This window comes from Simochromis diagramma, unplaced genomic scaffold (genome assembly GCF_900408965.1).
Source record: "Simochromis diagramma unplaced genomic scaffold, fSimDia1.1 OVJJ01000669.1, whole genome shotgun sequence".
Lineage (NCBI taxonomy): Eukaryota > Metazoa > Chordata > Actinopteri > Cichliformes > Cichlidae > Simochromis > Simochromis diagramma.
The window spans coordinates 1895227-1921147 of NW_024387458.1; the positions used below are offsets into that span (position 1 = coordinate 1895227).

Consider the following 25921-nt stretch of genomic DNA (forward strand, 5'->3'; position numbering starts at 1 on the left):
GTTTGCAAACCTGTGTGTGCACAAGTGAAATGGAGTCTGTGTGAGTGAATCTAACGGCAGCTTACGTAGGAGGATTTGTAGCAGCATAAAATTTACTGGATTTTGTGTCGTGCATCTATATGTGCTCTGTGTGTGTGTGTGTGTGTTGGCAGCTGTGTCCTGACAGAACGTCAGCCTTCATGATCCGATGGCCTGAGACGTCGCTTCTGCTGCTCATAAATTGTCTCCTCGGGAGGACAGACAAGGAGAGGACAGACAGTGTGTGTGTGTGTGTGTGTGTGTGTGTGTGTGTGTGTGTGTGTGTGTGTGTGTGTGTGTGTGTGTGTGACAGTATAAACTGATGCTGGATCATGCACAATGATTTGTGACAGGTAGTAACTTTTTTGGTTCCTCTGCAGTGAACCTGTTGAGTTGCAGGAGGCAGCATCAAAGAGCATTTCAGGTGTTTCTTCCTCTGAGGAGAAAACATTGTGACACATTTCTCAGCTTCCTTTCAGAGCTGAGGTGCCTCGGTAGTTTTGTTTCCTGGCTAATTAAAAAGCAGGCGCTTCATGGCGGTCTTTATCGTGTCCAAAATTCAGCATGGAGAAGAAAAAAAAACATTCATGATTTCTGTGAAACAAAGATCCCAAAACACTGACAGCTTGTTTCTGGAGACATTTGTTATTAAGAGCTTTAAATTCTTTGATATTTTGCTGACAACCTGAAATCTATACTTTTGTTTTCTGCTGATATAAATGCACATCACACAGTCCAATGTCAGTCAGAGCCTCAGCTTGTTGATTATCCTCTCAGAACTAGTCTGACATCAGGAACTGAACAAAAGCCTCGCACAAGCAGCAAAAGTCCAAAAAGATATTCGATTAATTTTTATAGTATAATCAAAACTAATAACAGAATTATTATTTTGACAATTTTACCTGAAAGTGACTTAAAGCATAATGACTTTGAACCTCCTTCTGTTTGAAGTGCTACCAAACACGACAGTCAATAAACTGAATGAATTTCACAAGAAGAAACTGAACATTAAAGCAGTGCACTCATAACCTGCTATATTTATCCGTTTCCCAATTTCCCTTACATCTTGAAAGCATCTTGAGGATGTTTCATTAATATAACCTCCACAGGAAAGAAGTGATAATTTCACAGGATGTGCGCTGCATCCAGACACAACCCTGGAAATGAAATGAAAGCCATACCGCAAGTATTTATTGGTGAAATGAAGTCCTTTGTGGTTATCAGCACATTAGGATGCAAACTACATCAAAGTTTATGTATCCTCCTTTCACATTGTGCTGTTTCACTGTCCGGTGACTCTCTGGTTTGTGTCTAGTAGCATATTTATGGAAGATAAGTACCCATCATCCTGCTCCATTACCCCCATGCAGCATTTATTCTGCTCAGGTGCCCGAGGTTTGAACCACGTTATGTCCTGACTCAGCCCGCTGTCCTTCACCCGTCCTGCTGAGACTCTGTGATATGGAATGGGACCCAATCTGTGCGAGGACCATATTCTGAGCTCAGGCAGGAGTAAACATCTGGGAAGTGCTGAGGCAGTGCGGTAGGAATGGTTAGAGGAACAACAACAGACTGACGGCACTGCATCTTTGGAGGGAGTTTACATTAAAAATGTTTCCTCGGTCTGAAACCACTCAGTGATTTTCCCTCATTTAACTGACTCACATCTCAGTTTCACCAACAAACTCGATGCTGCTGGGCTGAATCATCAGCCAAAACTTTAGCACGTTTCAAATTTGTCAACTCTTTTTAGCCTCATGTAATCAACCCTGAACTAGGGCTGCTCAATTAATCGAATTTTAATCTCGATTACGATCTGGGCTTTCAACGATCATTAAAAATGACTGAGCCGATTATTAGCCCCTCCCTCGTGCTTTACTCTCGCGCTGCTCCGTGTGGCAAATCGAGCGCACCTCTCTGCGTTTCGAACACGTGTCACAACAATTAAGAGCAGCGGTCTCCAACCTTTTTTGCGCCACGGACCGGTTTATGCCCGACAATATTTTCACGGACCGGCCTTTAAGGTGTCGCGGATAAATACAACAAAATAAAACCAGTACTGGTACCGAAAAAAAGAAGATTTATTCATAACACACGTGAAAAGACCCAGGAAAACAGAGTAAATGATAAAAACGATAACAAAATAACGCTGAAAACCGATACCAAACGACTCACGGACCGAACCGGTCCGGGGCCCGGGGGTTGGGGACCGCTGATTAAGAGGACCCGAGGGAAGCTCGGAAAGCTCAGCAGAAGTTATTTGGAGAGGAGAGTGACTGCTGTTGGTTGAAAGAGGTAAAAAAAAAACTTCAGTGGTGTGGAAACATTATGGGTTCAGTCAGACGTGGATCAAGTAGACACAGTGTGTAAACTTTGCTACAGTGTAGCTGCACCACAGAGCAACACTGCAAAGTTCACTAAACACAGATGTTTACATTTTTCATTGATTTGTTATATTGCAAACATTTGCACTGTTATCAGTATTTGCACTATTTTATACTATTTTTGACAATCTTTAAATTCATTATTCAACACATTGTTATTGTTAAATAAATATCATCAAATAATCGAGATCTCAATGTCAGTGAAAATAATCGTGATTATCATTTTTGCCATAATCGAGCAGCCCTACCCTGAACTACACAACCAGCATCACGAGCTGAACATACTGGAAAAGTGAATCTTAGTCCAAGATTTATGTAGTTGTAACTGCCACATGCAAACAGGTTAGTGCTGGTCTGCTGACAACATTTCACCAGCACAAAAGGCTGAAACATTGCAAACATTAAAGAGTAGCTGCAGACTGAGTTTCTGGGCGTCTTTAAACCAGAGATGCAGGCTGAACTTGCTTATTGTACAAAGACTGAATTCTTCCCCAATGAAATAAGCGATGAAAGATTCTGCAGTTAGACATCGATTGCTGTGCATGTGTGACACGCTCTCCAGTTTTTGTGCAGCCATGAACACTGAGGGGATTTAGCTAGCAATGGGCCACCATCACATCTGGCCAGCTGCAACAGGAAATTCAGAGCAGAAGGACAAGAATATTCAATTCAATTCAATTTTACTCATTTAGCCCCAAATCACAACAAACAAGCGCTTTATAGTTTAAGGTAGAGCCCCAACAGTAATGCAGAGAAAGCACTGCAGTTATATGTTAGAGTAATAAACACTGTGGGGAAATTACAGTGGGAACAGCAGCATAAGAGCACAACATAATGTACACAGCAGGGTACTGCACATTTAGATTACTGCAGGCACAAATAACTGCAGGTAGCACAGGTACAGCTGCACATGTGTTTGTAACTTAGTGTTGCAGAGGTTTTTATAGTTCTGACTGGGTTTAAAAAAAATCTTCCAATACTTTAGTAATTTTACTTGCTGTGTTTTGGATCTGCTGCAAAATATCAAATTAATTGGGTTAATCATGAAATCAGATTTCCTCTACAAGGAATCTGCTTCACAGTTATTCGAGTGTATAACTGCTAATTACTCGATATAAAATCCTCTCTGACGGGATCTGCGTACATTAGTGCCCCACAAAAAAATGAGAGGAACTACTTCGTACTCTATTTCAGAGGCTGACCTTTAGATAAAAGTTTATGAGTGGTGTGATTGTCTATTTCCTGCTGCCAGAAAGCAAAAAAAGTCCTGGATGGATTTTGGAAGCGCCATTAGCTGCATTATCTCCTGAGCTGTGGATGTGATTCAAGTGGAGAAAGAAAGGAGCTTTGTAGTGAGTTTCAGACGGCGGCCTTCAGAAAGACATTTTCCATTTATCGGCAGAGCCAGACTGACTGCATGAACTTTTATATTGACAACAACCGCAGAGGTAAGATATGCATCTGTTCCACGTGGTGCACGCGTATAGTGTGGAAGAAATTATTCACCCTCGTCTCTTTGAAGGTTGTTAAACCACAATCCTGTTTTGCTCTTTGTTCTAGAAAATCTGCTGTGATATTATGTGGGTGGAAATTAGGTCAGATGACTCAGACAAGCAAAATATTTGTCAGTTAGTTGACATCAACAGACAAACGTCTTAGGAAGACACGTCGATCATATTTGCAGCGGTGAAGCTGAGAATCTGTCTGAAATCGAGTTTTCTATTACAGTAAGTCGGAATCTGTGAAAGTGTTCTGGACACAAACGTCACATCATTCTGACGAGACTTTGCATCAATGTGACGTTGAATTGGTGATAGGGTGACGCGGGGGGGGGCAGCGGTGAGCACCTTCACCTCAAATCAACAAAGTCCAGGGCAGTGTTGGTCAAGTCACTTGAAAAAAGTAATTAGTTACTGATTACTTCTCCCAAAAAAGTAATCCCGTTACTTTACTGATTACTTATTTTCAAAAGTAATTAGTTACTTAGTTACTTTTCAAAAACATGACACACTACCTGAATGCGTGATAAAGCGATGGACCTCATATAAAAGTGAGTCAAACAGAAAAGTGTCTTTTTTTTAAAAATGGTTTATTACTTTTAATCTTAACTTTATAAAAACTGCATCAAACAAACATTAAATTAAATTCAACAGTCTTTGACTTTAGTAAATTTGTTTAACATTTAAACATATTTCTGCACATTACACCAGATTTTAAGAAAATAAAGGCTTAAACTGTATTTCTGCATAATCCAGCGTATAACAAATTATTTTTGTGTATACACACACATCCTTTCATATAAATACAGCAAAAAATTAAATACATTAAATAAATAAAATTAACAAGAACATCTTTTAACAGTTGGTAAAATTCAGAGAGGAGTAATATTGAGATTACCAAAACAGAAAATGCTATTTCCAGTCTCGTTTTGTGGCAACCCTGAAAAAGACCCGTTTTATTGTTTTCTTTTGGACTGAAACTGTGGTTACATCGCATCAGCAGAAGCTCAAACCTGATATCAGACACTCTGTTCCTTTTGGGGAAAGCACCAATCCAGCTAAACTGAACAGCCGTTCCACTGGTGCACTGGATGGAGTTGGACTGTTGTATTTCATGTACATCTTTTTGAGACTTGGGAACTGATTCAGAATCTCGAGCTCATAGCCTGACCTTAAAAAGTCAGTTACTTCTTTTTCTGCTGAGAAGCTTTCTGTGGGCTGATTCTGAAATTCAAAAAAGTCCATTTCGGCTGGGCTGGCTGCCATTTGGGACACGTTAGTGTTGTCAGTTGCAGGAGCAGCTTTACGACACTCTGTTATCAGGAGCTCCTTCACATACTCTCTCCTGCGCTCATCTCTCAGCCAACGAAGTTTAAACTTGGGACAAGTGGCCGCTGCGAGAAGTCCTTCTTGGCTTTCCAGAACAGCATCAAAACGAGTCTTGAGGGCCTGTAACATACAACATGATGCATCTAAGAATAAAATTATTTTACTATATAATTACCTATTGTCATTATTTTGTGGGCTTTACTGCTCTAAACCATCTATATTTTCTATTATCAATACTGTATGATATTTAATTTTGGTTTTGTTGATATTATGATTAATATTCATGATTAATGATGATCAATGTCCCTGATATTTAACAAGGGGTGAATACTTGGTCTTTTATTCTATCATTTTAATAATTGTACACGCTGCTTAAAACTAAGTCTAACATCCACCCACTGTGGATGGTATAATAAATTTAACAAATCCACCCAAAGCACTTAATAATAATCTTACCTTTACAATGACATCTGGAAGGCTGGCTGTCATAGAGGTCATCTTTCAGGGCAGGCGTCTTTGACCTCAGGCTTGTGAGTGTTGGCAGTAAAGCCCCGTAGGTGCATTCATCCCTTTGTAAGATGTCCAGGGCCACTGTCAGGGGCTTCATCACAGCACAGTACTCTTTCAAGAACTGGTACTCCCTTTCATTGAGGCAGTTGATTCCCAGTTTTACACACAGGGGATTAAGTTCATTCAAGGGAAATGTGATGATTCTAGAAATGGCCTCATACAGGGAATTCCACCTTGTGGATGTCGGTACCATTAGGTTTCCTCTGGCTGACTTCCTCCACCTGTTCAGAGGCTAATGTTGATCGACTTGCTTAAGTCCAAAGAGCAGAACATTTTGCAGTGCTACTCCTATATGCAGCCTTGGTGTCTGCACAGGAGTTTAGATGTTTGTCAACATCGCTTGTTGAAATCAAGTTAATTGTGTGCGATGCACATCTGTAGTGTGGAGGGAGGCTGAACTGTGCATCACCAGATGTGGTTGAAAGAGCTTCTATGACATCAGTAAAGGTCGGTTCCTCGTCATCACCTTCTTCATTTTCAGATTCAGGGCTGACATACTCTGAATGCTTTGGCAAAATTGGATGCATTATCCGTTACAGTGGCAACAACTTTGCCTTGTAGTCCATATGATGAATGGATTTCTTCAAGCTCTGCTCCGATTACATCATAGGTATGGCTGCCTCTAATTCTCTTGCATGCTAGGGCGGCCTTGTTGCGCTGTAATGTGGAATTAATCCAGTGAACTGTTACACCCATAAAGCTTTTATTATTTACCGTCCAGATGTCAGCAGTGCTGGAAACAAACTCTGCCTCTTCGAGTGTTGCCTTCAAGTTAGAGTTCATTTTGTCATATTCTCTCTCAAGGTGTCCTACAAATGACTCTCTCTGGGGCAGCTCGACACCACTTTTAGTTGGTAGTTTTTCTACGATGCGTCGGAACGATTCAGAGTCAACAGTGGAAATCGGCAACATGTCCTCGACGATATAAGCAGCGACGAGCTTCTTCAGTTCAGCGGCACTAAGTGCCGTCGCTCTTACGTCTAGTTTAACCTGTTTAGCAGGAGTGGGTCCATCTGAGGTTTAACATTCCTGTGGCAGCGTGCTGGGTGCTTGCTCACGTCGGAAGTGGAATTTTTCGACGTAGAAAGAAGTTTTCTTCCGATGCAGAGTGTACAACGTACGCTTGTGTTTTTGTCGCTTTTTAAAGAGTCAAATTCAAAGTAATGTCGTATTTCCAAGTATTAAATGCTGCACGATCGCACTCTATCCCTCGCTCCATGTTTTCTATTGTTGATTTACAGACGTGCTACCACAGCCGTCGCACACACGCGCGTCATTGTCAGGAGACACTCTCACAAACAAAATCACAGTTTAGTAACGCAGTAACGCAACATGCTTACGGGAAAGTAAGTGTAATCTAATTACTTTTTTGCAATCGTAATCCCTTACTTTACTCGTTACTTGCAAAAAGTAATCAGACTAGTAACGCGTTACTGCCCATCTCTGGTCCAGGGCTTGAATCAGCCGGGTTCTTACTGTGTGCCAGAGCTTCCTCCCACAGTCGTCCAAAGACTGTGGGAGGAAGCTGGAGGTCCACTGACCGTGTGTGAGCCCTGTGACGGATCAGTGGCCAACTTTGGGTCTACACTGTCTCTCACTCAGTTGGGTTATTTCAATTCAGTTTCAGTTCAGTACTTTATTGTCCCAAAAGCTGAAATTAGTTCGGCAGCAAGAGCAACAATAAAAATAAACAAAACAATGATAAAATCAGTTATTCACCGTGGAAGAGGCGGGTTGCAATAGGGGTAAAAGAAACCTGGAGTCTTTTGGTCTTCATCACAGTTACTCTAAAACGACGGCCAGAGGGCAACAAGTCTGCAGTTATGAAATTGGTGGAGGGACGGATTAAACTGGACATCTTTGCAGTGCAAACCCATTTCTCCTCTGCACAGGTGCGTTAACTCTTCTGCCTATAACGATGACTCTTGACTTCTCATTAATGACGAGTTTGACAAATCGGTATATCAATGAAGTAAGGCTGTCAATGCTAACGCATTAACGTGTATTAATCTGTCAACACAGTTAACGCGATTAAAATTTTTAATGCAATTAACCGTCTGGAGTGCAGAAAGACTCAAACTGCCTGAAATGTCTCTGTCCACGCATTTCAGGCAGTTTGTCCAAAGTCTGTCCATTCTGTACTCCAGATGGGTTAAACGGGTTAAAACTGTAATCGTGATGACGCGTTAGCGTGTTAACGTTGACACACCTGCAGTAAAGGTCTGGTTTGAGAACCATCAGAATAGGTTCTCCTGAAATACGACAGAAAAGACAAAGAAGGGTAACTGATAGTAGGCGTCCAAGTTGGGAAAAGGAAAGTTCATTGATCATCTCTCACAACCATCCAGCCGGCGTACAAGTGCCGCTTCCTTTAATGTCCTTTAAAGTTTAAATGTGGTTTCAGCCTCCTGTGATTGTTGGTTTACACCAAACCTTTTAAATTCAGGATCCGTCTAGAAACGAGCATCATCGCACAAACATCTCCGCGCGCCCCTGGACGTTTATTTTATTCACTTTAACAAAATGATTCCTTCAGATGAGAACTTTTTAAACCTTTCAGCAAGGCTTTATCACCACGGTGTTTGTCGAACTAGCACAGGCTGGTGAAGGGAAAAATGCTAATGATGCCCAAAAGCTAAAGCTGAAGTTTCAAAATGCAAGTACACAAACGAATGAACAATGCTAGTCACAGCAGCCATCGTCTATATATAACCCCAGCTCCCGAATGAAAGTCTTTACCGCCGTGTGCGTTGCTGTGCAACCTTGTGAATGACCTAGACGTTGAGTGACTCTGCTTCGAAAGGACAACTCTTCAGTTCTTGGATTAAGGCCTCATCCTGTACGGTCCTCTATTGAGATGGAAATTAATATTTCAGCCTTTGACAAATGGCTTTGTGAATGCTTTTAAAACTCCATTAAAAGCTGCCTTTGGATTTGAAGGAAATGAGAATCTGTGCTACTTCAAAATTTTGGAGACTGTTTTTAAAAGCTGACTGACAGAAATAGAAGAACTCCTGGTACTTTTTGGGGATAACAGGTAACTCAGCTGACAATAACTTACACACTCTGTCCTCGACGCTTTGCACCGACTTGAAGGGGAAATCTGGATATTCTGTAACGGTCTTTGGAAGCAGATATGCTGAATTTTTGCAGCAGATACTAAACGGAGCGTCTGTGCCGTTGTTCAATGAAGGAGAAGAAAATAAATATTCTTCTGCCCTTACTGCAGAAAGTCCTCCATCCTGGTCTCTCCCTTCTCTTCCTTACTTCCTTCTCTCCTCTCTTCTCTCATTCCCTTCATTAATAACAACAGCAGACTCGTTTCTATAACCTCACACTCGAGGTGCTTGCCCTTTCCGCACTCCAAGATATACAAGCTACTTTCACCTGACGAGGTTAATTGAGATGTGAAAGATCGCAGCACAACGAGCGGCACGGTCACTCCTGGGCGTCGGGGCTGCACTGAGCACGCCTGGTTACCTGCCCTTTCTGCAGCTGTAAAAAATGAGATGGACGCACTGATTAACGCGGCATTTTTGCACAACCCGTTCAGGCTGTTTCACACACTCGCAGTAAGTAAAACAGGAGGAGGCAGCAGCAGATCCACAGCCTCTAGGCCCCGTCAATATTTCATTCGCTGTTAAATATTCAGCACGTGTTTCCTGCCAAAACCTCGATAATCCAGTTATGACAAAACAACGAGATGATCTGTGTTCGGGAAAAAGATCCTCGTGTGTTTTTTTTCTGTGAATTTCCCACACTAGTGTCACATGTTTGGGACACAACCACAGTTTTCCTCAGAAAACTCGACATAATCGTTCCACCGCAACGAAGCTGAAGAACAAAATGTTCCCTCTGAAACCAACACAGCTTCTAAATCTGTACCAAATTATCTGAGATTCAAATAATATTCTTGTCACGCAAAAAACTATAAAGGCACGCATAATAAATTCATCAGCACACAGTCAGTACAAACAAGCGAATGGCACGCGGGACAAGTCTCGGCAGTCCATCTGCATCTAAGGTCAAAGGTCACTCTTCCGAGGATGCCAATATTCACATTTTGGACAGAGAGGACAGATGGGTTGAAAGAGGAGTGAAAGAAGCCATCTATGTCCACTGTGAGCGACCATCTTTGAACAGAGGCGGGGCTTACGACACCAACTGTCTGCCATCTATAATCCAGATTTGAGATCCTTCCCAGACGCCTTAACGCCCACTCACATCCTGGGCCATCTGACCTCAGGAAATCACATGATAGGGTGGGGCCAGGTTTCACAATGAGCTCACCCGAAACCCTGGCTGATTGTGACCCACACCCAGTTTCACACCTTGGCTCAGGCGATTAGGTAGAGGATTATCAGGGGGTCCTTTTGTCCCTCTGTGGGGGGGAAACTCCCACTGGGTTTAAATCAGTCTCCACCATTTGACCTTAGAACTGAAGAAGCTTCTCGGATGAGAGGTGAAACGTCTTCAAGCAACTTAAAGAAGTCCAGACGCTTTTCTTTCCAAGCTCCTTAGACTGCAAATGAAGCTGTAGGCCTGGTTTCTCTGTGTTTCAGAGGTGTGTGGTCCTCACAGAACAACCACGCTTTAAAAGTTTAATTTCATAGAATAGGATCCACTTACTGCAGATTAAACTACCCAACCGATTACAAAGTATTTAAATGCATAATGATACTAAGTGCACTGTCCCATTGGTCGTGCAGCACTCGGCTAACGTCAAGATCTCCTGAGGCTGTTTTTTCCAAAATGTGAACATCTTTTCCATTTCACATTGCTGGAACTGAAATCTTTGAGTTTGGACTGTTGGTTTAATAAAACATGACATTTTCCAGACACCCTGGAAAATGTTTCCAATCTTACTTTCTGACATTTCATACAAGAAAAGATCTGAGAGTGCGGCATTACTCAGTGTCACCATGACATGGTTAACAACGACTGTTTAAATCTTATTTTCCAGTGGGGTGGGGGGTGGGTGATACCACAGGGGGGACCGGCCGCTCTCCTCGTTTCCGAACGCTGAACCAGAAGTTTGGTGTTGTTTCCAGTCGTGAGACTCACATCAGCTCAGAGCAGCTGTTACGCTCAAAGCTCTCGAGTGTGTCTGCCGGCCTTGAAACGCTCAACATCCTCGGCTTTTATTAGTGAAGGGAGGCAGCGTGTTTCTGATCCTGTACCAGTGTTTTAAAATACCAACAGCCTCAGTCTGGAGCCTCCCACAGCAGGGCTCATTAAGGATTCAGGAGAGGAGGCTGTGCGTGAGAGAGAGAGAGGGGGGAGGAGGATATAAAGGGAGTTTTAGCACTAAACAGGCCTTGAGTATATCTCTCTCACACACACACACACCCACCCTCTCTTGCCTCACCCCTTATCCAATCACACTTAAGCATGATGATATTGTCCATTAGCATTGACTGGCTTTGCTGATGTTAGCACAAAGCGTGGTACACGCACACACTGCCTCACCTCTCCCCTTGAGAGATTCATTAGCAGATCACAGCGGCCGACTTCGACATGCTGGATGTTAGAACGCAGAGGGAGACATGACGAGACACAGGAAGTAGTTTCAGGATGAAACAGAGCGTGTCAGGATGTGAACACGAGCGGAGGAGATGCTCGAAAATGTACCCACTTAACCCCAAAAAACCGACGACGGTGATTTTCATCCACTCGATGAATAAATATGCGTTCATGTTTGTTTTTGTTTTTTTTAAGTTGTGTGTCTTCACTGGACGAGACTCACATGGACCAAAGGACATGTTCCCAGCTTCATTATTTAGTTTTTCTTAATGATTCACTTTCTTTTTAAACTCATTTTGGAGCCTTTTTCTAGGATCATGATACATTTTTCATTGTACGGGGGAACTATAGGAAGAATGCTTCAGTTTGTTAAATTTGCCATGTATCGTTGTCCTTCATTATGTTTCGATGGAAAGTGTGTTTTTGGGGGGCATCGGGTAAAATAAGCCCAATGTTTGTGTTAACCGTGCTGAACCAAACAGTGACTCCATCTTTACCAACTTCAGAAGTTGACCAGAAGCACAGAGACACAATAAAGAGTGAAGGGTGAGCAAACCAAATAAGCAGGAAGGGCAGAACAAGCTGATCTAAGCAGATGTTTTCAGTTAAATCCAAAGTGAATTTAAGTGAAATACCGATAAGGAGCTAAGGAAAAGTTTAAAGTCTTCCAGAAAGGCAGTGTGAAAGTATAAACGTCTCCAAACTTTCCTAATTTGGAGCACTTTCCCACCTGAATCCACACCTCCGAGTAGATAAGTCATTTACGAATGCAGCAAGTGTCTCCCATCTGAGCACCTACAGGGCTGAGCTCATTTGCATTTGCACAGAATAATACCCGACTGTGCAGTGTGCAGTGTTTCTGCATCTAATGACCCTCCAAACTCACTGATCTATCGCTCAAACTGGAATTCACTGGATTGTGTTTCTTTGTCTCAGCGGTACCAGAGGACACATTAGCAGTTCGGTCCATTAAGAGAGGGGCCGTTTCCCCCCCCCAAATGTTAACTGCTGCTAAAGCTAAAGTGAACGCCGAGGTCAGAGGCGCCGGCGTTCGGGTCGGTTTCCTGTTTCAGTTCCACTTCCGTCATTTACTCCCCCCTGCTGATGCTCTGAAATGGGATTTCGAGCCGGCGCACAAAGCAGCGAATGACAGCGCTGGCAGACACTGGAGGCAAACTCATAATACACTTACACGCTGTAATGTACTCGCACACGCAGCTAATATGGTGGGGGTCCGTGCGTGTGCTCGATGCAGGTTTTTACTCATGCACGCACAAAGAAGTGTTTGTGACTCACAAACACGTGACGGTTGTGATTGTGAGGAATCATTTGCATCCTTGTTGCTGTAAGTGCGTCCACATTCCACTGTGTGTGTGTGTGTGTTGCCATGGTGACACAGCGAAGTTATTGCCGTATGTGCTCTTAGTGATGTTAATTCAACTAATATGGCTGAGCGGAGACCAACAACTAGTCTGCCAACGAAGGGAGGGAGGGCGAGCGAGGATCAGTCTGAATGACATCACAAAGGGAGAGAGAGACAATGAGAGAGCGAGGAAGGCGATGTATGAAAAAGGGGAAGAATGAAAGCGTGTCCTGATGCTCAATCATCCAGGGAAGTAAATCTCCAAAAGTTGATTCTGTTCATCTGGACGTAGCGTTTCGTGGGAGAAACATTTCGTCACTCAGTGACGTCTTCAGTCTCAGCTGACTGCAGGTTTCAATCTTATAAACAGGACATTTGCATAATGACTGAAACCAGCCATTAGGAACTGATTAAGGTCAGTTCCTTGATCTTAATTATGCAAATTCTCATGACCACTGACCAAAACCCACTGATCTATGGCCATGAGTCCCATTCACAGAGAGTTGGGGAATGGCTGTGATCACAGCATTGTAAGATGGTGACGCATTTTTTTCTAAACACCGGGTCTCTGTGGCTTTTAAAGCCCAAAACACGCTGCGCCAAAAATTGGTCCACCCCAAGGATCGGGTCCCCCGACCAAACAGAGTAACATAGTGTACGCTGTTAACTGCCAGGAGGATTGGCGGGATTTATACATCGGGGAAACCAAACAACCTCTGGCGAAGCGGACGCCACAACACAGCAGAGCCACCTCGTCAGGCCAGGACTCTGCAGTCTGTTCACACCTACAGGCCAGTGGACACTCCTTCAATGATGAGGATGTAACATCCTGGACAGGGAGGAACGCTGGTTTGAGGGCGGAGTCAAGGAGGCCGTTTACATGAAAAGGGAAAGACCATCTCTGAATGGAGGAGGGGCCTAAGGGTACATCTGTCACCATCTTACAATGCTGTGATTGCAGCCGTTCCCCAACTCTCTGTGAATGGGACTCAGTGGTTGTTGATCAATGATCATGAGAATTAGCATAATTAAGACTGAAGAAGTCACCTGGATGAGTGACGAAACGTTTCTCCCACAAAACGCTACGTCCAGATGAACAGAATCATCTTTTGGAGAATGAAAGAGTGGTAACAAGGTGGTGAAAGGAAGGATGGGAAAAGGTGGAGTCCAGACTTCAGCATCGGTTCCTGCAGGTGTTAAAAAAACCAACACCTCCCCTAAAAAACAAACAAAACAAACAACACGGGTCCATCCGCCGGTTGTCTGTCAGAGAATAAACTGGTGATGGGCTGGTGTCCAGGATGCAGACTTCATGGCATCTGTGATTTAAATAACTTTTTACTCACATTTTACTGAACTTTTGAAACACCGGTCGTCTCCAGGTGCTGCTAAAAGATTGTGCTTTGGTTCCAAACACGGCCGTTCTTTTGGAGAAATGACACGCTGGAAGCCAGCGCTCCCTCTCGTTAATGCCATAACTCGGCGCGCCACGGTGCATACGCGGCACGATTTGACAAAACGGCATTAATCAGCGGGATGAGAATGGGCCGGCACGCCAACAGGATCGATTTTTAGTTCAAGTCGAACTCTAAGAACATTTTTAAACATATTCCCGCGGGAGATCACGTCAAAGCGAAGGATAAATGTGACAGCTTCAGACTGTGACGCTTTTTTTCTGAGAGCACAAAATGTCAGATCTGCTCCATCCATCCACTGCCAAACACAAGTGCAAATACAGGAAGTACTCACATCAAAACTACAAGTAAAATATATACAGGTATATTAAAAATAAGACAAGCTTTTACTTGATTGACATGATATCATTTGGAAGAGCTTTCCAAAAGGCAAGTATTGTCATTTTCTTATTTTCTATCCATTATATTACAGTAAGTTTAAACTGACTCATTCTGCTTAGATTCGCTCTATGGACTCCACTACAGGAGCTTTGACTGACTCACATCTCCTCTTCCTTTAAGGCCACCTTCCCTTTAACCCAGATGTCTGCTTACCTGCTCCGTGCACACACAAAGCTTAAACAGCAGACGGAAAAGGCATCTGCGCTCTTTCTGACATCACACAGCGCCTAGACTAGAACAAACCTTGACACAGTGTTTAGAGCAGTCTGAGTTCACCTCTTGGATTACTTGTACATGCACTGAAGTCAGTATTTGAAAGACGATCATCCACGACTGGAACGGAACAAATATGTGACAGATAATACAGAAAAGCAAAAACATCCACCTTAAATTCTCTGCTTAGGTTGGAGAAAATCAAGATCAGGGTAAAACAACTCCTGATCTGAGAGTTTGCTGACTTCCAACCTCCTCCCACGTGAAGCCTCTCAGTTGACATCAGTAACAGTAACACAGCAGACCCCCATCATGTGACAGGGGTCTGTCATGGAGCGCACCGAGCCTGCAGTTGTGAGGCAGCACTAACTGCGTCACAGTACATATGCTGCTAGCTGCACAGAACAAGGTGCTCCGCTGTACGTACACTTTTCCCCGATGATATTCTTGGAAATATCAGGACCTATATCAGTGAACTTTTTGAAAAGATTTAGTGGCGAAGCCGAGGAGGAAGGATAAATGTTAAAATTACCATTATCTCCTCTGCTCAGTGACAGCGCAGCCTCAACGTGGGAGCGAGCGGCAGATAAGCGGGCCCGTGCAGCCGGTTTGATGTATAATAGCTGTGATGTGTTACGAAGCTCTCTAAGCATTCATTAGGCCTTCATGCCTCCACTGTTTTTGCAATTATTGTTGACCTTTAAGAGGAAGGATTGATTCTCAGAACAAAGCTTGGCTCCGCTGCTCCCATCTGTTATACTGGAGTCATGCATGCAGGGCACACATGCACAATTCATCTCTGAAGCAGAGGCTCCCTCTGTGTTTCTCTTACTAAATATCACACAGATCAGCTGGAAATAAAAAACCACAAACTCACATCCTCTGGGAACAACGATATGAGAAATCATACAGCGCGGTTCCTCCCGGTCACATTTGGAAGCATGTTTTTATTCTGTGACTTTGGCATGTAGTGACGGGTCGACTGAGTTTCACGTGAACTAAAAGGGAGGTGCCTGAGGTACCCTTGAGCAAGGTAGCTGCCCGCTGCTTCACTGAGTGAAGAAGGGTTAAATGCAAATGACTACAACATTTGCCACATGTGGGACCATAAGGGTTTAAAAATAAAAATAAAATCAAAAAGTAAAATAAAATCTTGCAAACACAACTTCGGCTCTGCAAGCATCTACTGAAAGCACGCAGTGATGGAGAAACTCAGTAATGTTTGAGTTCTCTACAGGCATCACAGAGCGAACATGAAAGTAATGTAACGAGTACTGTGTCTAATTATTTTAGAACTACACTGCGTTACTACGACTCCAGCACTCGTGGCGACGCGGGTCAGTCGACATCATCCCAGGACCGGTTTACTCCTCACCCAGTGCACTTCAGCATGATGCAAATGCTGCAAAGGAACATATTTAACCACAATCATGATGTTTGAGTGATGGCCCCGTGGCACGCTGGACAAACCTGTTTGATAACGTGTAATCACGTCAACTTGGGCTGGACTATTTGCTGCAAAGCTCATTATATTAAACTGGCTTCAGTTTAGGTTTGGAATGGATTTTAGGGCTTTAATGTTTGCTGTTAAAGCTGTGCGCACACTTGAAGCGATGCTTTGAAACCAAAAGTTTCTCTGATCCCACACTTTGTGTAACCAGTGGTTATTTCTTCCACAGTTGCTTTCAGTGACCTCTGATCATCAGGCTGTTGCGAATTGCTTCCTGACTGGATGCAGCTTAGAGTAGTGCATGGTCTGGGACCGCCGTGCATGGTCTGGGATCCCACCCCCCATCACTGTATCCTGTGACATGCTATCGCTACAGGACGCCTGGTTAGTCCCCCAATCTCCACCAATACTGGCAAAGCTGTTTTTGCCTTTACTACTTATTAACCAAACTATGACTTCTTCTCTTATAGAGATGTCTGTTTAGCTGTGTCTTCCATAGGTCCTGTTTTTATTCACTTTAGTGATTTTACCACTGATTTCAGTTCTTCTCACTGGTCTATTGTTGATTTTAATTTTTACTTTATGGAATTTCTCTTTCCTTTAAACCAGGCGTCTCGAACGCCAGTCCTCAAGGTGTCCTAAAACTTCTCCATGTGTCCCTGTTGCAACACATCTGAATACAATTAGTAGGTCATTAGCAAGACTCTATAGAACTTGACTGAATGCTGAGTTGGCAGCTCAGCCATTTGATTCATGTTACAGCAGCTCATGAGTGAATGAACACGGTGCAATAAAAGATTTTAGAAGAACATTTTTCCAAACACTTAAATTTACTTGAGTAGGGTTAGGGGTTGCCACTTCAGCATGCAGTCAAGCTCTATACTCTTGCTAATGACCTACTGATTTTATTCAGGTGTGTTGCACCAGGGACACATGGAAAAGTTTCAGGACACGTTGAGGACTGGAGTTTGAGACCCCTGCTTTAAACTGTGCCACTGCACCATTAGCAATTAGCATATAGCAGGTGATAACAAAATAAACAGCGGGGAGGGTGAGAAACTGTTTCCTCATTGACAAATACACTGCTTACTCCATAAGCACCGCCTCCAACCTGCAAAGCTGCAACTGCTTAAAACACGACTCTTACCTCCCAGCATCCAATACTGCTGTGGCTCGTGGATCAAGGCACCCTGTGTGTATCTGCACAACGCCATCTGACAGAACAGCAGTGTGTGAAGCCCTGAGATTATATAAAACTACAAATAAACAGCTGGGCAGTAGGAAGGAAACAGATGAAAGAATGTAAATCATTAAAAAATAAGATTATTCTCAGCAAATCCACATGCGGTGGTTTAGTAGCTGCAGACCGCAGGACGAAAGTGAGGTCAAGATGACAACAGTTCCAACGTGTTCACTTTCATTCATCGGTTAACTGAAAACCCAGCAGCTGCTCTAAAAGGAGGCAGAAACTACGAACCAACCGTCTGCGTAACTGATGGCATCACAGATTTCTAATAAAAAATGGCTCCGACATGCTTAATATCAGAAAGTGCTGCTGCAAAGTAATTATGACTTTAAAAAGTGGAACTGCCCTTTAGATAACTATATGGACGTGACTCAGGCTCTGCTCCCCGGTGCTCCCAGTCACAACATTTCCCTTTCATGTGCCTTCTTCCTTCCCCCCTCCTCCTCCATCCCTGTAAAACTCCTGCATCACCATGGTAACAGGCTAAATAGTGAGGCGGTGTGGGTTAAGCATCACTCATCAGATATTTATTATCAGCCACTTAGGCTTTATGGCCTTATGATGGGAAATCATCAATGCTGTGACCTGTGGGTGGAAACACGTGTGAACGTGGACTGCTCAGATAGTGGCGACATAAATGCATCTACACAACCACATAAATGCATCTACACAACCACATAAATGCATCTACACAACCACACCGTGTGAACGCTGCGTGACAACAACAGTTTAAAGGAGTCATTTCTCATTTCCAGCTCCGTGTCGTTAGTCTGGGAATCTACTGGAGTAGCTTAGCATGAAATCTGAACAGCAGGTGGGTGTGGCTTCTGGGGTATCTGCACTCTGTGACATCATACAGATCCAACAGCAGAAAATACAGTTTCAAACGACATATTTAGGGCAGTTTTAAGCTCCATTTAAAAGCCAGCTTTCTTCTGATGATAAGTACAAAACCTGAACAGCAGGTGGCCATAAGGGGATGTCCACAGTGACATCATACAGAGCCGAGTGTGGGAGAGCCGACTGTGAAACTGTGCACTCAGAGAGCTCCTCAGTGTTTGGCTCACATAAATGTGGGTTTATTTCAGGTTGGGTTCGGATCGGCGCTGTTCAGCGTCTCTAGAAAATGACGCTAAGTTTGTCAAGACAGTTTATTTATATAGCGCACTGAAACCCAACAGACGCCCACCACAGTGCCGCACAGCAAGTACACCGATCAACAAACAGTGCCTCACGCTGAAACATGACATCGAGAGAGGGGGGTTGTGTTTCTGGTGAAAGCACGAGAAGAAAAAACAACAACAAGGCAGCGGAGAGGGAGCAGAACGCGAGAAATAATAAAGCACCTGACAATAAAAGCAGCTCACACGGAAAATAACAAAAAGAAAAACCTGGAAAGAAACTTTTCTCAATAACTCGCCGCATCTCCTCCCGCCTCCCATCCCACCTCTGCTGCCTGCAGCGGGAAACAGTCTGATATGAACTGATTTCTGCACTGATTACACCTGATCCTGCAACACTTAAGCCACTTCAGATAAATGAAATGAAGCAGCGTCTCAGTGCTTTTATGCACTGGTGTGTGTGTGTTCAGGTGTGTGTGTGTGTGTGTAGATGGCCCATTGGTGGAGGCAGGTTTTGATAGATTGCTCTGGACATCCCTCTAATGACTCGCTCAGGTTCACTCCTGCGAGCAGGGCCTGTCGCTTCCGCTAAGAGAAGCCTGTGATTGGTCGGGACGCAGCCCAGCCGCCTGCTGCGTCCCGTGCGCGACCGACCCGAGGCTCGGCTCTCACTCCCTCCATCACGCGCATTATTTTCAAAGCAGACAGTTTCCATGACAGGCACGAAGTATTTTTTATTGAAGTGTGAAAGGCAGCTCGTTGAAGTGAAGACGGCGTCCCGCTGTGAGGAATAAGCACCAGAGAGTGAGCACAACACAATCACCTGTTCATCCTCTGAAGAGCCGAACATGCAGGTTTGATCAGCTGCGGATGATTAACTTTCTTTACAACTCTTTCAGTTCCACATTATTCTGGTTTGTTCTTTCTTTTTGCAGATTTAACACTAAGGACGAGCCCGCTGAGTTCTAATCTTCCGACAGAAGAAAGCAAAATGATTGTCGGTAAGTCTGTGCAAATTACTGTAAATGATCATCAAGACGCCCTCACAGCCCCCGCGTCAAGTCAAAATCACAGAATCGAATCGTCCCCTCCTCCCCTGTAAATGAAATGCTACGTAGCACGAGCATGTGTGCTTGTTTCCAAGGTAAAGAATTATTTTTGCTTTTCATTCACTGCCTGGTCGTTTCACACAGCTACTCGTAGTACGTGCCGCTTTTTAAGGCAATGGTCTGCTTCCATCCTGTGGCTCTGGCAAAGACCCTTCCCTGTTTAAACATGACAAAGCTAGCTCCATAAAGAATTGTATTTTGCAGAGCATGACCCGACTTCGCTGACCCCTCCACCCTCAGCTCCATCCAACATCTGTGGGCTGACCTGAACACCAGCTGTGAGCGTTATCATCCAGCATCCAGGAAGCAGGAGAGTGGAGGCTGTCGTAGAAGCGCGATAATTCCCACAGAGCCAGAATCTCGCTTTCTCCTTCTCTCTGTATTTTATCGGTGTGCAGGTCTATAAAGCCGACAGCCAGGAGATGGGAAAACGTGCTGAGACTACATGTTCTCTGCCCGATGTACTCCAAAATACACAGAGAGGGCTAAAAACAGAGCGGGACTTGGCGAAGGCCGAGGATGGGGGGGCGATCTTTAAACACACCGAGTCTGATCTGGGTTATATGGACTCTGCTGTGCAGCTCGCTGTTTGTCCTTCTGTTTAACAGTGAGGCATAAAATAATGTTGGCACAGAGTTCATGAGCCGCTTTCAGGGCTCCAGAAACGAGGTTTGAGGTTTGGAGAGGAAGCAGAATGATGAAGCAAGAAGCCACTTGTCATTGTTTTCACACATATCGACAGCACATTCATATAATTCATGATTCAGCACAGAGTGCTGTGCAGAAGTCTCGAGTTCCCCTTCGTCTTTTGCTTTCAGGACTTTGAGTCTCCAGGTTTTCTGAAGGTCTTTCAGGCTTTTCTTTAGACGTTGGCTGCTTTTCACTCACTTTTAGTCCAGTTCTTGTACCTGACCATTCTCAGAGGAATGTTTTTATTTGTTGGATCACTTAATGCTGACCTGTGATAACATAAATGACAGATTCTAGTATTTTTTTAAAAAGCTCTGGTACATCTATTGTTGACCCAAGCCTCATCGGAAATGGCCTCAGTGGAAGGCTGACTGTAAAGAATTCATTTTTAAAGGAAGGGAAACTGGGAGAAAAGGCTGATGTATGAAAATTACACAAGAACTGCACTGAAGATCAGTTGGTACTAAAATAATCGGGAATCCTGTCAAAATTGTTGGAGTTGTGAAAAGAGAAAAAGTAGCATCAGGTTGTGATCCAGCATGCAGCACCATCTGGAAAGCTTCTGATTGGCAAAAGCTTCATTTGTCGCCATGAAAATGATCCCAACAATCTGCCAATGCAGTTTTACATGTCCAAAACACATCACCCAGAAAGCATTTCATCCAGTGTCCCAACCATCCAAGTGGCTCATTTAGATGTGGAGAGCAGCAGCTCTGCTCCGAAACCCATCCCCAAGGATGAGTCCGCACACCCGTGAAGATAACTCGTGCTCTTTGGTGTGTTTTCAGTCACTACTTGCATCTCCTGGTCAGAACTGAGTGTAGATTATCTAGAACAGCCAGTAATCTTCACCTCAGCTGGAACAGAGTTTGCATCTCTATAGATCGAGTCCCCCCGCTCCACTCTTTCTCTCCTCAAGAATGAAGACCAATCTGGAGCACACGGGCCAAGAACCATGGCCTCAGACTGAGACATGCTAACCGTCACTGCAGCCCTGGCAAACTGCCCGAGAGCAAGGTTGAGGTTAAGCTAAACAGAAGCACCAGGATCACATCATGTGACATAAAAGAAAAGCTATGTTCCTGTAACTACAGAAGCACACCAGCCTGCACACGCCGCAGAGCTGCACGTGAAACAGTCAGTATTTTAAAATCATTATTTACTGTCTAATTCAGTATTGGATGCCCATTATTCTAAGGATGTACGTTTTCCATAATGATTGTTGAAATGTATGCAAATGTAACAAATATTATTTTGGCAGTGGGGAGGGGGGGCTATAGTCCTCTTTCCCTTTAACTCTCCTGTTGACGCTGTTATTAAAAGCTCAGGTTCTACTCAGTTATATCAGCATCAGCCCTCCATAAATTCTTATTTCCCCTGATATGATTTCCTCTGAAAGGATAGTCTCCTGTTCAGCAGCACTCGGTCTCAACACAGACCGGTCTTACTGCTGCTCAACTACTCAACGTGATTACACTGCATTATTTTCCTGGCTTCAAAGGCTTCTGTAAAGAGCGCTGCAGATTCAAATGAGGAGCAGACACATCCTCCAAGCCTTTAATCATAGTTTTGTGCCTAATGCTGATCCATTTTTCTGCATTTCTAAATGTAAATGAAACGAAACGTGACATTTGCAGGGACCTGCTGGAGTTCAGGTGGCGTTTGGTCAGCCGACCAATCGGGGAAGCCCCACGCTGTGGGTGCACAAACGAGTCTTCAGATGAGAGCTCCTCCGAGCTTTGATGCCACAGCGACTGTAATGACTGAAATTACATGTTCCATTATATACATGTGCACAAACATAATGCATCTGCATGTGTGTGTGAGTTGTTATGTAAGAGTCCACAATGTGATATGTGATATGATGATGCTTTGTTCCCACGCATGGAAATTAGATCTAACAGACTACCAGGCTGTAGAGCTGAGAGTGGGTGTACAAGTGTGCGCGCACCTCCATCACATCTACGCATCTGAACATTTTGAATTTTTGCTTAAAAATATGACACTATAAGTGGAAACCCACTCCCACGCAAAGGCAAAAACTGCTCTTACTAACATATTAGCAAATCTCAGTGTTAAATATCACATAAAATCCAAGTACTTCATCGCATCATTGAATAATCACGGCGGTATTTAATATCCACACCCACTCAGATATTTGCAGCATTTCCATATTCTCTTAAACTCGTGTTTCCACCTCCTGATGACACTGAATCACAATTAGCTTCCAATCACACAATAGATGCTAAAACGTTAGCCAGTGGGCGACTGTCACTTAGCATGTCGTCCTGATTCTCTTTATGGTCCATGTCTCTTGTTATAGTTGAAGCTGCAAACGATTAGCAAAGCAGCAGCAGCTTCACATTAATCACGACTGGTCCCGTTAGTCAGCAGGAGATCAGTGTTACAGTGTTACTACCTAAGATAACTGCTAAGATTGAAACTCATCAGTGAAGTATTGTCAGATATCAAACCAGTGATGCTGTGTGAAACTTTACAAACTGAACTTTAATTTAATTATAAATGATCAAAGAGCACCAAGCTGTTCTGCAGCGACGGCGAGAACATCTGCCGTTCTGCAGGATTAGACCTTCATCGCCGTTGCCTCTCGAATGATTCGTCAGTCAAAAGCAGACATTTAAAGACATCATTCTGAACATGGAGTTTTTGACTTTTTTTGTGCTGCTACAGAAATAAAAAGGTGGTGTCAGCTGTCAGTTTTCAGCTTTTAGCCAAACCTCAGCATCCTACATGAAACTGCTGACCAATAAGGTCACAGCTATGTCTTATTTTAGGATAATTCTTCCAATCACCTGAATTATTCCTTAAATTTGACTATATCTTTGGCCACTGCTGTATCTTAAGTTAGTAATCTTTGATATAAGAAACAGGAAGCACCGATTCAAGCAGACCTCTGCCCTCTGCCTCTGTGACTCTTTATGGCCACTCATGTTCACGTATTCTACCTGGATTCTGTATTTCTATTGGTCACATGAATGTACATCACACCGAGTCACGGTCAAAGCTGAGCTGTGTCGATTTCTGACCACGCCACTCACTTCCTGGCTGGTGCATTTTCACTGTGCTTAGCTCGATGCAGCAGGAAACGTTTGTCTCTTCTATCAGATCAATAGTAAAGAGTATTTCAGAACACAGCACGTGACGTTTCCTGTGTGAAAAGGCCTTTGCGGCGGTGCTCAGAGCGTGCACGACTGGTTTTTTGAGCCAAAGGCTTCAGGCTGCTGCTTATACTCCAAACTGTTTCCAAGGATGTCAAACAACTCGCATGATGTCTCAGGTTTGGTACTGTATCGATTCGAGAATAAAAATAAATGATAAAACTCAAATTATTGGTACTGCACTTCATGACAGAACTGCACACGTAACATTTGATGCAGTTTTCTAACAAAGACTGTTTTCATTGCAAAGTCTATATATAGGGTACTTGAGTCTTAGCGCTGCATATATAGAGTATGGGGTTAATCAGCCGAATGCACCTGATCCAAACAGTCGGCTGTGAACAATATCATTGCTCTGAATGCTAACATGAATCCTTTCTATCACTGAAAACATCTTAATGGATGTTTTTGTTTGAGTGACTCCATCACAAAACCTGAACGTAAGCTGGGGTCCTGATTTTACCACCATTATAGTTTTAGCATAATTTTACATTTAAATGACAAAGTTATGGCAAACACAGTTACCACAGCTGCACGGCTGACCTCAGCGAACCTTTGTTCTAGTCCAATACTGAACTAAATGAGCTGTTACGCTATTTTCCTTGTTTTTAAAAAAGAGAAACAAAAGTAGAAGTATGAAATCACGAGTTTTCACATCACCCCCCAAAGGCAGTACTAACACACACAGCTAGTTAGCACGTCTAAATCTGTGCACTCGGTCTCGTCACAGGCCTACGTTGTCAGAAATAAGGTAACGACGATCCCTGTGCCGATATTTTCTATTCCTGTCCAGTCACATCCATCCATCCACACATACTCTCCCATTGAATACACACTTTGGAAGATATGAAAAGAAAGAGGAAGGAAATTTCAGACCGAGTCTCGTGTTAAATGAAAGGAACGGCAGCAGAAAGGCCATAAAAGAAGAAGACGACTGGATGAAGAAGATAAAGTTGAAGAGCAAACGAACACAAAAAAAGCATCTGCAGGATTCAAAGTAAGAGTTTAAGAGACCATTTTAAAGCAGCCAAGAGCCTAGTTTAGAGCCAGTTTAACGACTGAAATAAAAGAAGCGAATCTCTCGGCTCTTGCCAGTTTCCGGAGAACAGATAATTAAAGCTGTGAAGCGATAAATGGGCAGAATAACAGAAAGGACAGCAGGTTAGCCCTCGGGACACCAGTTCAGGTCAGATCTGACTCCTGAAATATAATTGTCTTATTATCCGATAGGAAGTCTGAGCTCTTTCCAAAATTTCTTAATTTTGAGTTAATTGACTCATCTTTTATAAATCCTCGCCTCGTCTCCAAACTGGACATGAACTGATTATGTGTCTGTTATGAAACCGACGCGGACAAAATGTACGTGTGTGTAAAACACTGAAACGTCACTCGTGATGGTTAGATTTACATCTGCACATACAGAGTATATGTGTCATATAATGAATGTCATGAAAGAAGCTAGAGACTTGGTTAGAATGGTAACATCCAGGTTTTAACATTATGCTGAAGGTTAAAGACGGACACCTCGGAGACTGGTTCTCATGTCCCACGTGTCATCTTTATTTTTAGACTCATTTAGTAAATGTGTTGTTTTTGTCTTGGATCAAGCTGGTTTACATCAGAAAACAATAATGGAGACAGCTGCGTTTGTTAGGTTTAGGAAAAGGAAAAGAAAAACTGCAAGTTTGAGCTTCTTGTCGTTTTCCCTTCAGTTGAGTTTTCTTTGTTTAGCAGCAGTGATAAATCCTAATGTAGAGAGAAAACCCAACATTCCAGTGATCTTTGGGGACAAAAAGATTCCCTTAAAATGGGAAGATTCTCGAGGCTGTGGGATGGCGGCCATCTGCCGTGACAGAACGTGAGATTAGAGAGAAAACACGATGCAGTACGGTCGCAGCACGTCAGCTTCTAGCTAGCGCTGCAGAAGAGCAGCGAGCACATGGACGGAGAAAGAGGACGGGAAGTTTTGCTTTGGGGAAATATCTGTAAGTACAATAAATTGATTTAAACTTGCTATAAAAACCCTGCAGGCCTGCTCGTTGGTTAGTTTGCAGTACTGTGACGAAGTTCACGGTAGTGCTGTTTATGGTGTTAGCTTACACCAAAGACAGCAGACATCTTTATATTTACGGTGATGATGCCGATTAGATTCACTCATGAAATGTGACTTTTTAACGTCATCGTTACTACGGGTGGAAAAATCATCCGCACAGTTCATGAAACATCGGCTAATAGTGAATATAGGAACAGTAGTGCAGGTCAGCTGATCACAGCCTCTCAAAATAAGTTGCACGACTGGTTTTTCCCACACTGCACTGCTGCACTCAATCCCAGGATTCCCCCACCTGCCAAATCCCACTTTAACCCCAGC

The 25921-nt window shown here is 43.4% G+C and overlaps 1 protein-coding gene and 1 long non-coding RNA gene across 4 annotated transcripts in view; both read right to left on the reverse strand.

Annotated features, from left to right (window-relative positions):
* Positions 1 to 25921, reverse strand: part of grid1b (glutamate receptor, ionotropic, delta 1b) — a 558563-nt gene that overhangs the window by 459216 nt on the left and 73426 nt on the right. The gene's annotated exons all lie outside the window — the stretch shown is intronic.
* LOC120722933 overlaps positions 2563 to 25921 on the reverse strand; it is a 29561-nt gene continuing 6202 nt past the window's right edge. The window contains exons 2-4 of the long non-coding RNA XR_005693634.1: positions 18677 to 18681; positions 12119 to 12126; positions 2563 to 6758 (exon numbers count right to left, since the gene is read on the reverse strand). This is a non-coding gene — a long non-coding RNA (uncharacterized LOC120722933). The remainder of the gene's footprint in view (positions 6759 to 12118; positions 12127 to 18676; positions 18682 to 25921) is intronic.